The following is a 12,648-nucleotide window of genomic DNA, read 5'->3' on the forward strand; positions in this document are numbered from 1 at the left end:
CGGCCCCGGAGACCCCCGCCGGGCCAGGGCGGGAGCGTGAGCCGGAGCGTGTCCTGGTCCCTTCGCCCCGCGGAGGCAGGCGCCTTGTCAGCAGTGACCTTGAGCGGGCACCAGGCGGCGGGCGGGGCGGCTGGGGTGGGCGTCCGCGGACCCGGCGCCTGCGGGTGAGGGAAGGGGGCGCGCCTTGCGCCTGCTGCGCGAAAACTTTCCGGGCTCGGAGCAGCCCCGGAGCTGGGGGGCGTCCGGGACGCTGGAACCCCCTATTTCTTCTTCCCAGATGGCTCCGACTTCCCCACCTGGCTTCTCCTCAGTGTGGGGGCCCCCTTTCTCCTGGCTCTGGCTCCTGCAGGCTCGGGACAGGTTGAGAGCTGCAGAGAACTCACCCTAGGCTGGGGGCTTCTCCCTTCCCCGAAGGTGATTTGCAGCTGCTAAGAGCACGAGAGCTAGGAGAGCACCTCTGCCAAGTGCTCTCCGCATCTCCGGCCTCACCTTTTCCTAGCTCCCCTCCTCCTGGCCCCTCTGGCCACAGCCCTAACCCCAAGCACGCACAGGTCCCTCACCTGGTGACACAAGAGCTCGGAAGTCCCACATTCAGTGGGTCCTCAGATCCACAGCGTGATTTTTCAGCCCAGTACCTAAGCCTCCTTCGGAAGGTGGACTTGGGCAGGTGCCTCAGGCCCTCAGGACGGGCCAGTATAGCATGTTTCGGGACACCGGGACTCACCCAGGGCCTGGCCACCCCTCCTTGCCCTGAGGCCCCAGGAGGACGGGATACTCTGGCCTTTGGTGATGTCCTAGCTGTAGAAGCACTGCTTCCTAGAACATTAGCCTTGGGAAAGGGACATGAGGCCCAGAGAGGGTGAGTTGGCCTCAAGGTCACACAGCAGGGGGCAGGAGTGAAAACTGGGCTTTCTTATAACGGGTTAGAGTGGATGGAGAGGACTGCTGTTTGGTTCCTACATCTGAGGGATTTGGGCTCTGGGACACTGTCTCTTACTAGCTGTGTGACCTCTGGCAAGTCGCTGCCCCTCTCTGACTCAGTTTCCCCACCTTCTAGGGCTACTCTAATGGCTGAATGAGTTAATATTCTTAAAGTTCTCACCGTTATGCCCATGCCTAGTGTATGGTCTGTATCCAAAACATTTTGGCTACCAGCTGGTGTAATTTCCTTTCTGAGCCGTGGAAGGGAAGCCAGAGAGGGTTAATCATTCCCGTGCCCTTCCTCTTCTCTGTGTGGGCTGGTAGGGGGCAGCACCTGCTGGGCTCTTGAGCATCTGTGCCTGTCTATAGAATGTTAGGTAAAGACAAGCTGTCCCAATGCCCTCAGAAGCCCACTGGAGCCACTGGGTGGGCTAACTCTGGGCTGTGATTTCCTGCTGCTGCCATGGCAGAAACCAATACCTGATGTCTAACGGAAATGATGCCAAAACCCGGCCATGGCGCCAGGAAGAGGCCCCCTCTGCATACAGTCTGGTGGGAACAGCATCGTCTTCAGTCCTCCTCCATCTGTACCACTCTTCTCCCCACCTCCGTGCGAGGTCATTCCTTCCCCCAGGGGTACTATTGGCAACAGAGGAGATGGCAGAGGGGTGGGGCTCATTCATTCATTCATTCATTCATTCACTCACTCCCTAAGCCTTGATTCTTGCCTTCTCTGAGTCAGGAGGCACTTAGAAATACAGAGAGATCAACCACAGCTAGCGGAAATCAAGCTCCTACCAGGTGCAAGCACTTACTAAGCACTCTCAGAGACACACTCATTTGTTCATTTGATAAATTTGTATTAAGAACCTAATATGTGCTCAGCACTGTTTGATGTGCCAGAGGCATATTACTAAATAAAACAGACCTGGTCCCAGCTATGTAGGCTAGCTATATAGTTTGTCATCCAAACTGAGATACCTTGAGAGTGAGAGAGGGCACGATTAATAAAAATACCAGGACCACAGAGCATAAACCAGGAAGGTCCAACCACACTGGGCTGCAGGACCACTCTGCAACCTTGTGGAGTTTATATACCAACGTTTGGGGAGAAAGGTTAATATTTTTTGAGCAATTATTTTTTGCCAGGCTGTGTACAAAGCGCTTTGGGGTTTCATCTGATTTAATCCTCACAATGCTATGAAGCCGGTGTTACCATCTACATGCAGCTGGTTAGTAGTAGAGCTGGGACCACCTCTGCTACTGACCTGCTGGGCTACCATGCTTCCCTAGAAATGGGTGAGACCCAGAGTCCCAGTGCTTGCACTGTCTCAAAGAGGACTTGTAGGCAGTAGCACAAATGATGTAATAGATGTGCAGTGGGAGCAGACAGAGTCTGCCTGGAAAAATCAAAGGCAGCTTTCTGGAGCAGGAGACCTCTAACCGGGACCTTGAAACATGAGTTATGACTTTGACAGACTGTGGGGAGGACATTACAGGCCCAGGTTGCTAGGGCTTGGAGGTGTAGGGGTATACCATCTATTTAGGAATACCATCCCTACGATAGGTCCAGATCCAATGGCAACAGGACAAGAGTTAGGTCTGAAACAGCAGGAGTCAGCAGAGATTAAGTCTAAGCCTGGTGCTATGGGACATGGTAAGTTCTGAATTTTAGAAGGATGTTCTGAAGATTTGACTGTTCTGTAGGTAGAGTGCAAAGAGAGAATTTGTTGAGCAGGATTTCTCTTGACAAGAATTTGCTATAACCCAATCCATACTATGGACTGCCTGAAAGGTCATGGAAATCATTTTGTTATATGGAATCACTGCAGAAGAATTTTGCTAGCATTTGTAACAGCAGAACAGTTTCACTAAGCAAACTGATTGCCAGCAAGAGAAATATTAACCTACTTAAGGGAGAGGATTTTTAGTAGCATAATTTGCAAATAAGAGAATATGCTTATTGTAAATTAAATATTTTCTTTGTGTTAAATTGCATACAAGAAACTCTAACTTCCTCCTCCCTTCCCTCTTCTTTGTATCTCCCCTGTTGTCATATAAATCTGTTGCAGAGTAATAAAACTGCATTTCTTTAGTAATGTCTTATTTCTCAGACTTTTCATTAATTCAAACTGGCCTCCTTTCCACCCTCTCCAATTAAGTGGAATTATTGAAGCTTTATGGTATCTAAAAATTAGAATCTGCTAACTGAACCCAAAAAAGGGAGCTAACTATTGGGGCCTTGGGATTGAAAAATCAGGCTAGAAATATTTGGGAAGCGGAAGAGAATTGGATGGGAAGGAGGAGGGAGCAGGGCCGGCTTTGTGGATGTGTGGCCTGTGCTAAGAAGGGCTTCCCACTGGATTTAATGCTCTGCAGTCACCATATTGCAATTCTTAGCAGTTTTTGAACAGGGGGCTACACGTTTTCATTTTGTACTGGGTCCCACAAATTATGTAGCTGATACTTGGAAGGCGACAGCAGGGAAGAGGTGGGTGAAGAAAAAGGTAGAAAGAAGAGAAGAGCTATGGATAGGGCAGAGAGAAGAGAAACTAGCATGGTTTTAAGCCCCTGCCATATGCCACTTGCTATGTGAGACGCTTTTCCATGTGTATCTATTTTCATGGCAATCCTAAGACGTAGGTGATATTATCATCATTTTTAAATATAGGTTTTATTATTATTCAGTTATGGCAAGGCCAACCACTCAGGAAACGATGGCCTCTAAAAAGATTGTTGCTTGAGATTCCTAAGAGGTGAGGACATGCTATGCCATGCAGGGCCACATGGGGAAACCCTAGGGTCAGTCAGGAGGCAGAGGGAGTGAGGGGAAGATGGGGTAAGAGGCTTTACTGTGGCCCCCACAGGGAGGGATGGGTAAGGCAGGGTAAGCAGGCTCGGGGTTGGCTACTTTGAATAGTTTCAGCAGGCTCTGGGACACAGTGGCTGTTCCTAGTAGTATGGTACCTGCCCCCGGCTGATTAGGGCAGGGCAGTGTGGCCCCGTGGGCAGGGGCTCCATAAAGGAAGCGGTTGGGAAGATGGGCTGAGCATTTATGAAAGGGGGCCTCATGGGCCAGTCCTTCACTATGTCAAGTAATTGGCTGTCTCTGGGAGGGACAGCCCCTCCAGGGTTAGCAAGGCCCCACATGTCAAAGCATCAAATGCAGAAGCTAGAAAACATGGTTATTACAATCCCCATCTGACAGATGAGGAAACTGAGACTCGAAGAGATTTCCATAAACTGCCCAGCCAGAATCACTCAAGTAGAATGGCTGTGCGGGCTGAAAGGTGTGTGCTGATCCGGAGTTCTAGGAAATGGCAGATGTTGGGATGGTGTGTGAGTGGGCCCCATAAATAGCATCTCTCCTCCACACTCCTCCAACAATTTGAGGAACAAATGAGTGGCAGGTAGAGAAGCCGAATATAAATTTTCTCCCTAATAGAACAGAAGCAAAGTTGGAGGTCCTGGCTTCATGTGAGGGTGAGGGTCAAATGGGGGCCTACTAACTGATTCCCTGGAAGGAAGACCATGTGGAGGTCCTGCCCAGGTAGGCTTCACTCGGGTACGTAGGGCACAGCCAGGACAAGCTTTCTGCGGTCAGGACTCCCTCCCAGGAGGAGAAAGGGCAGAGACGCTGATCGTAGCCCATCCCTCTTCCCAAGTTGACCAATAAGAGAAGACACCCCGCCTCCTGAGGGTGGAGCCAGGAAAGGGGCGGGCAAAGGCTGGAATGAGCCACTGAGGATTCTCTCCAGGGGAGAGACCTTTGAGGAATGATGGAGGACTGGGGATGTTCGTGCTAAAGCCTGTGACCGCCTTTCTTCCCTCATATATAACTGTCTGTAAGGCTGGGCATTTCACAGGGCCATAAGGAGAGGGGCTGCATAGCTTCCATCAGGCTTCCAGAGGGCTCTGTGACCCGAGAAATAGGAAGCAGACCTAAATTACAGAGAAAAGGAATGATGGGAGTGGGGGAATGGACAAGCCTCCGCTAATCTCATTACAGAGTAAAGGGAATATCCATTGGTCTTAGGAGAATGAATATGACAGGGACAGAAAATGCCTCCCTGTTTTTTCCAGCAGAAGCTCAGGTGCTATAAATACTGTGACATTGTAACATAACATCTAGGCAGGATTCTGGGGACATGTAATGACCCGATTCCTTATTTAAAAATAAAAAGTGGGACTTAGGAAAATGACCAAAGCTTGTGCTGGGCTGAGCCCGAGTGAATGGCCGTGCAAGCAGATGAACCTGGAAAGGCCAAACAGGTCCGTTTAGTGTGTCTGTGTGCAAAGACAAACATCAGCACTGAGCTGCGCCTGTGCGATGCTCCATCCTCTCTATACCATTCTGCCTGGGAATGAGTCAGTGCTTTCTAATTGTGTCGCTGTGATCTTGGGTAAGTGGCTTCAGCTCTGTCTGTCTCAGTTTCCTCATCTATAAAAGCGATCCTAAGAATGCCTGCCTCATGAGTACTTTTGGGAGAATGACAAGGACTAAGACAAGTCAAAGTCTCAGAATAGTGCCTGGCACAGGCGGTAAGCACTTTCTGAATGTCAGCTATTAGTGTTACTATCGTCATCACCTTGTAATTTACAGAGCACTTTTCACATATAATTTTTACCTTCTAATCCTCACAGCAAGCCTGTGATGTGGCTAAATACCACTTCCTTTCCCCCACAAGATGGCTACTCATTAATGAAGCCAGATCTCAAATCCATTCCTTGGGTTTTGAGTTCCAAGCTGGTGTCACTGCTGTGGTAGCCACTCTGGGTAGCTGGAAGCCCACTGGTATGAAGATGTTGCTATCAGCTACTTCCTGGCTTCATGAGGTTGGGAGATTGGAAAACAGTGAAATGTTAGGCCCTGATAGGGGGAGGTTGTGAGAAGAACAAGGAGTACCCAAAAAAGTAAAACTGGGCCTCAGTATCTGTTGTCCAGTTGTCACTACATTTCTCAGAAGGTGAGACTGACTGGCTCTTTTCTTTTTCAAAAAAAAAATTTGCATCCTCAGACATAGGCACATAGTAGATGTGTGTGAAGAGTGATGGAGGACTGGAGATGTTTGTGCTAAAACCTGTGACCACCTTTCTTCCATCACACATAACAGTCTGTAAGGCTGGGCATTTCGCAGGGGCATAAGGAGAGGGTCTGCATAGCTTCCCTCAGGCTTCCAGAGGGCTCTGCAACCCGAGAAATAGGAAGCAGACCTAAGTTGCAAACAAAAGAAATGATGGGTCTTTTCTTAAAAAAAAAAAAAAAAAAAAAAATTGCATCCTCAGACCTGGGCACATAGTAGGTGCTTAATAAATGTACGTTGGATGAATCCATTTCTTATGAAATACAAACTGTCACTCCTCAACAACAATGATGGGTACAACCACAATGAAAACAACTCTCTAGGATGAGGCCACCTTGCCTAAGTGATTGCTGTTCAGTGTTTCTCAGAAACTCATGGTAGGCTGTCAACTCGTGATTAACTTGAAAAATCTGCTTCTGGCGCTATTTGGAGAAATGAACTGTTGAAGTGAACATCTAGCAGTCATAATATAGAACTGGGAGAGCCATGAAGGGTGAGGGTATAAGGAGGGTGCCGCATATAGGTGGGATATAAGAGGCTTCGTATATGAGACTGGTATAGAGACAGATGCCACATTGAATGGAATTTCTCCAACGTTGCCATCAGGAGTAGATAAGAGCATGAGGCCATGAAAGTTCTACTCTCTCACCAAATCGGTGCCTTTCTTGTCCTCTTCCTCCTCCCCCTCTTCCTCTTCTCTCTCTTCTTTTTAGTATACTAATTTGGCTTGGTTAGTCATTCGTGCTATAGAAATATCTCTGGTTCCTTACTCTCTAGCCACGTGATAAATTGAATTTGTTTACCTCTTTTGACATTAGTCATAGCCACATGCCTTACTTTGGCCAATGAGCTTTGAAAAGTGACGTGTGTCATTTCTGGATGGAAGCTTTAATAACCACCATGCTGTTTGCTACTTTTCCCCATTTCTTCTCTTGGCAATCAAGGCAGCATGGAGATGGAACCTCCCTCGATCTGGTTCTCTGAGTGAGAATGACACAGGGCAGAGCTCACAGCCAACCCATGATGGACATGTAGCATCAGTGAGAAGTAAGCCTTTGTTTTAAGCTATGGCACACTGGTCATGTTTGTTACTGAGCGTAACTCAGTCCATTCTAACAGATGCCAGTAGGGCATGGACTGAAATAATCACAACTTGTTTGGAGATGTTTTTGAGTCTTTTCATTCCTTCAAGAATGATGCCAAAAATGTTAGTGTTTGAGGTATTACGAACACAAAATGGGGGAGAGACACGGCTCTGCAAGGTAATGGCTAGTCTCCCTAGCGTGCATGGCATTTGTTGACTTCTCCAGTTTCACCCTGTCCTCATCTCTCCATGCTATGCCTGACAAGTCCACAACATCTTTGAAATGGGACACTTGTTTGCACATCTCCAGGCCTTTACTCATGCTCTGCCTAGAATGGGACATATCGCAGGAAATTGTTGAGTGGCTTGGGTGGAGACAAGCGTGTGGGGGAGAGGGGAGCATTGGGCTTTTTCTGTAAGGCACAGAAGGCAGAACACTTAGGACAGAGAGTGAGATTCCTGTGCAATGTGAACGAGTTTGCTACCAATAGAGCTTGGTCTGGCACAGGAATGAGCTCACCACACTAGAAAGTTTCCAAGCAGAGGCAGGTGTCATGGAGGGGGATCCAGGTCATCAGAAGTATAGCACACTCTCCAATCCTGTCTCACATGACTTTCAGGAAGATTGCCCAAAGTAGGTTGATTTTAGCTGGAACTCTATATGTATTTTTTCTCTTTTCAAAATAAAAGTAGCTTTTTTCACATTGTCTTAGTCTGTTTGTGCTATTGTAAGAGACCACCTGAAACTGGGTAATTTATAAAGAAGAGAAATGTATGGGTTCACAGTTCTGGAGACTGAGAAGTCTAAGAACATGGCACTGGCATCTTTCGAGGGTCTATTTACTGCATCATCCCACGGTGGAAGGTGGAAAGGCAAGAGTGAAGGACAGCAAAAGGGGGCTGAACTCACTTTTAAAACAAACCCAATCTCACCGTAACGAACCCAATCTGGGGATAAAAACATTAATTCATTCATGAGGTCAGAGGCCCCATGATCTAATCACCTCTTAAACGCCCCACCTTTCAACACTGTTGCATTGGGGATTAAGTTTCCAATGCATGAACTTTGGGGAACACACTTAAACTGTCACATCCCCCAATTATAGAGATGTTACATAATGATTATAGAAAATTCAAGGGGTATTGAAAAATACAAAGAAGAAAGTAAAACTCTAATTAAACACCACAAAACAAAGCTAATCTCCATTAATATTTTGTCAAATGTTCTTCCTGACATTTCTCTATGATTGATAAATAAATAGATATTCTGTTTTTCTATCCTTTTCTTTCACTCAGTAATAATGGTCATCTTAAATATCAATAAATATACTTCTACCTTATATTTTGTAAGTGGCTTTGCCATGATTTATTTAACATATTCCTTTCTCATGGGCACCTATGTTGTGTCCAGAATTTTGCTATTAAAGACAACATTGTAATGAACATTCTTGTATGGGACCCCTGGGCACATGTCCAGGCATCTTCTGAGGATGAATTCCTAGAAGTGGAGTCACTGAATCAAAGAGAACTGTTTAGGGTGAAAGAAGAGAAGAGAGCTATGATATGATCAGGTAAAGAAATCCTTCCTGGCTTAGGGGCAGCTTGCAAAGGGTCTGACAGAAGAAAGATGAATAGGTGATTGTGGCTAGGCTGAAAGGCTTGAGGGAACCAGGATATAGGAAGTAGAAGAGAGGGAGGAGGAAGTAGGAGCTGGTTTTCAAGGCCTGTAGGGCTTTAGAAGACCATCCCACAGGCGAAGGGTAAGAGTGGATGACAGTTATGATTTATGTAGAGTCAGGCAATTACAAGTGCTTTCATGTGCACAGTCCCTTTGGAGCCTCACCACCACCTTGGAAAGAATGTCTGCATCCCCATTTTACAGAGGAGCAAAGTGAGGCCTGGAGAGGATGTGGCAAAAGGAGCCGTTGTCCTCAATTATAGTATGTGGGCTCCTTCACAATTCCAAACCTATCCTTTGCACATACCCCAGGCTGGCTCGTGCCTCCAGTCTTTGCAGATGCCATCTTGTGGGAAGCCAGCTCCTGCTCACCCTTGCAAAGGAAGACTGGTCCCATGAGACTTTTTTGTGAAACTGTTCCTCAGACTCCCTATCCCCACCACCCAAAGCAAGGCAGAGCTGGTCAGGGTCCAGGAGGGATGTTCTGCAGGTCATTGTCAGAGTGTTAACCATTGCGTACTAACTGTTGAGCCAGGGAGCCTGCTTTTGACTTCAGTGAATTGGATTTCCTGACTCAGCTGACTTAAACATATGGCCCTTTCTTACCTCACATAATCAAAGGTGGATTAGCTCTGGAGTTGGTTAGCCCAGTGGCTCATCCATGCCATCAAAACCCATGGTCGTTCTTTCTGCTGTCGTCAACCAGAAGGCATTACCCCTGTCCAGAGCATCCCCTGAAGATCTCACAGCACCCTAGGGACAAAAGGCAGGAGGTATCTCTGCGTTTCTTTTATCAGGGAGGAATTCTTTTCCAGACATCCCCACCAACCTCCTCTTGTGTCTTATTGGCTGGAATTGGGTCACGTGCCATGCCTAAACCAATCATGGCCGAGGAATGAACCCAGCAGGGATTAAATGGACCAGGACTTATCTCTGAGTCAGTTGAGAGCACAGGTAGAAACTGACACAGTCAGGGCTCTGCCAGCCAGGAAGTAGGAGGGAGTGTCCACTGGGGAGCAGCCCCTACCATCTGCCCCAACTGTGCACTGACTCTCCTGCCTCCCAGCTAGGCAAGGAGCTGTGTGAGAACAAGGATTGAGACTTACTCCTTCCCAAGTCCCTTGAAGGCTAGCACAGGGCAAGGCACGTGGTAGGTATTGAGAAAAGTATTGGCTGAATGAATGAACGAATGAGTGAGTGAAATCAGTGGATGTTTCTCCATCAAACCCTGAGATTTAGGATTTGCTGCACGCCTGTCAATTTGAGGGGATGGTTTAGGTACTTCAGAGAGTATAGGAATGGCTTTGTCCTCAAAGATGTTGCAATTTAGTTGTGGAGAAAATGCTGGAACCTAAGAAAAATTTGGACTTGAGGCCTGGCCTCTAAGGCAGACTGTATGTGCCATGGGGTGGGGGGCAGGGAATACATCCATAGGAAGAGGCCCCAGAGATGGGCAGAGGTATGTGGTGGAGAAAAACATCTCTGTCCTCAAACAGTGGAGGAGAGTGCGATAGAGCCTAAAGGGGACTCTTTCTGGAGGGCCTACTGTATGTTGGGTATTGTCCTTATACTTATTTTATCTCATCTTTCCTGTGTCTCTATGGAGTAGATCCTTCTATCCCCATTTTATAGATGCTGAGGTTCAGAGGGTGAGGTTGCTTGCCCAAAGTCACACAGCCAGGAGGTCACAGGATCTGACTTACAGCACAGATCTGTTCTGAAAAGCTGGCTCCCTTCTGCAAAGGGGCTGTGATGACTATTCAGGGCCCACTTGAGACCAGCAGGTGGTGGAGTGACTGAAAGGGAAGCCTGGAAACTGACAAGAAGGCCTAGGAAAGGCTTGGTGCAGTGAAAATGCAGAGGAAAAAAAGCACAATGGGAGAGGTGTTTGTAATAGGATTCAGGGTGGGCTTGAGGAGCCATGGTCTTTGGCATCGAATCTGACTTCAAATCCCTGCCCTGCCAGTGAACAGCTATGTGACCTTAGGGAAAACACTCCCTTCCCTGTACCTCAATTTTCCATCCATAAAATGATGATAATAGTTCAATGTTTCCAGTACCAAGCATATCATAAAAATTTAATAATGGCGCTATTCTTACTATCAATAGTGTTGTTATTGGTTTGGAACTTGGTAGGTAACCAGACCTAATGGCGACTCCTTGGTGCGGGGACCCTGGGCTCCCATTCTATTTGGTTACCACCTCCACATTTCACCTTGACTTCATTGGCTTTCCTGCCAGTCTGGCTTTCCATTCTTCACCCGAAAAGTAAAGGGATTGGGATGGTTGGTTTCTAGCATTCTCTCTTGCCCAAACTCTGCACTTGTGTGAGGTGGAGAGGGGAAGCTGCAATGATTAAAGGGATCAGAACGGAGTGAGGGGGTGTCAGGGCTTCCTTTGTTGCTGTGAAGCAGAGGGAAGGCAGGGCAGGGGATGGAAGGAAGAGCAACCAGGAGCCAGAAGAGGCTACAGAGTCAGCAAGTCCAGGCGACTGTGGAAACCCCGCGCCGGGCCATTTGGAGGTGGGCACAGAGAGGAACGGCTGAAACCAAAGGAGGCAGAAGAGCATGGAGAACATCTGCATCTGACACCTGCCCTCGCTGTGGGAGAACCAGAGAAAGAGAGAGAGAGAGGAATCAATCGCAGCTCATCCTGATGTTTAATACCTGGGAGGCAGGGCTTTGAAGACGGTGTGTTCAAAAACTGAAATTGAATTTCCCCAAAGTTTGCAGGAACACTGCAATTATGCCAGAGAACATGTCTATGAAATCCCCTTGGAATCTATTTTTGGGCACAAGGTTTTATAACCAGAGTCAGAAATTGAGTGGAAGTGTGTGGGAGGCTGACCCTGGACAGTTTCCATGTTGGAGAGGAGGGGAAAGAGTATTTTTATCTGCAAACACCGTGTTTCATAGGGTGAGGCTGGGGAGGAGGCAGTTTCACCACTTTGGGTTTCTCACCCACTGTTATGTTAAGACGAGAACTATCTTTGACAGAAGTTGTTCAAGTTCCTTATTCAGAGTGGGTGGCTGGGGGCTGGGGATTGAGGCGGGGAACTTATGTGGGACTTTTGTATGTTGCAACCAAGACATCTGAGACTGAATTTGCCAGAGACTTTTTCAGATCTGTCTTGTGGGGATGTCACCATGTGCAGGGAGCTTTGTCTAGCCAAAGATTGCCTCCTGCACTGCTGTATCACTATTAGCAATTGCTATGTGACAAACTGCTCCAGAGTCAGCATCTTAAAGTAGTAAGCATATCTTGTTGCTGAAAAATCTACAGGTCAGTTAAATGATGCTTCTGGTCCTGGCTGGTTCTCTCGCTTGTCTGTAGTCTGCTGTAGGTCAGGTAGGTAGCTCTGTGGATCCTGGTGGGCTCTCTCACTTGGTTGGTGGTTGGCTGGCTCTAGGCTGGTCTGGGATGACCTCAGTTGTGACAACTCTCCTTTACTCCATGTAGTGTCTGCACTAGCCTGTGTTTGTTCACGTGAAAGTGGTAGAGTTATGAGAGAGAGAGCAAGCAGCATGCAAGGACTCTTGAGACCTAGGCTCAGAATTGTGAGTTGATATGGTTTGGCTGTGTCCCCATCCAAATCTCATTTTGAATTCCCATGTGTTGTGGGAGGGACCCGGTGGGAGGTAATTGAATCATGGGAGCAAGTCTTTCATGTGCTGTTCTCGTGGTAGTGAATAAGTCTCACAAGATCTGATGGTTTTAAAAAGAGGAATTCCCCTGCACAAGCTGGCTCTCTCTCTCTCTCTGTCTCTCTCTCTCTGTCTCTCTCTCTCTCTCTCTCTCTCTCTCTCTCCCTCCTTTGCCTGCTGCCATCCATGTAAGATGTGGCTTACTCCTCCTTGCTTTCCACCATGATTGTGAGGTTT

General features: G+C 47.6%; 1 protein-coding gene across 2 annotated transcripts in view; it reads left to right on the forward strand.

Annotated features, from left to right (window-relative positions):
- The window catches only part of ATP2B2 (ATPase plasma membrane Ca2+ transporting 2), a 390,731-nt gene that overhangs the window by 171 nt on the left and 377,912 nt on the right, over window positions 1-12,648 (forward strand). The gene's annotated exons all lie outside the window — the stretch shown is intronic.

This window comes from Pongo abelii, chromosome 2 (genome assembly GCF_028885655.2).
Source record: "Pongo abelii isolate AG06213 chromosome 2, NHGRI_mPonAbe1-v2.0_pri, whole genome shotgun sequence".
NCBI classification, from domain to species: domain Eukaryota; kingdom Metazoa; phylum Chordata; class Mammalia; order Primates; family Hominidae; genus Pongo; species Pongo abelii.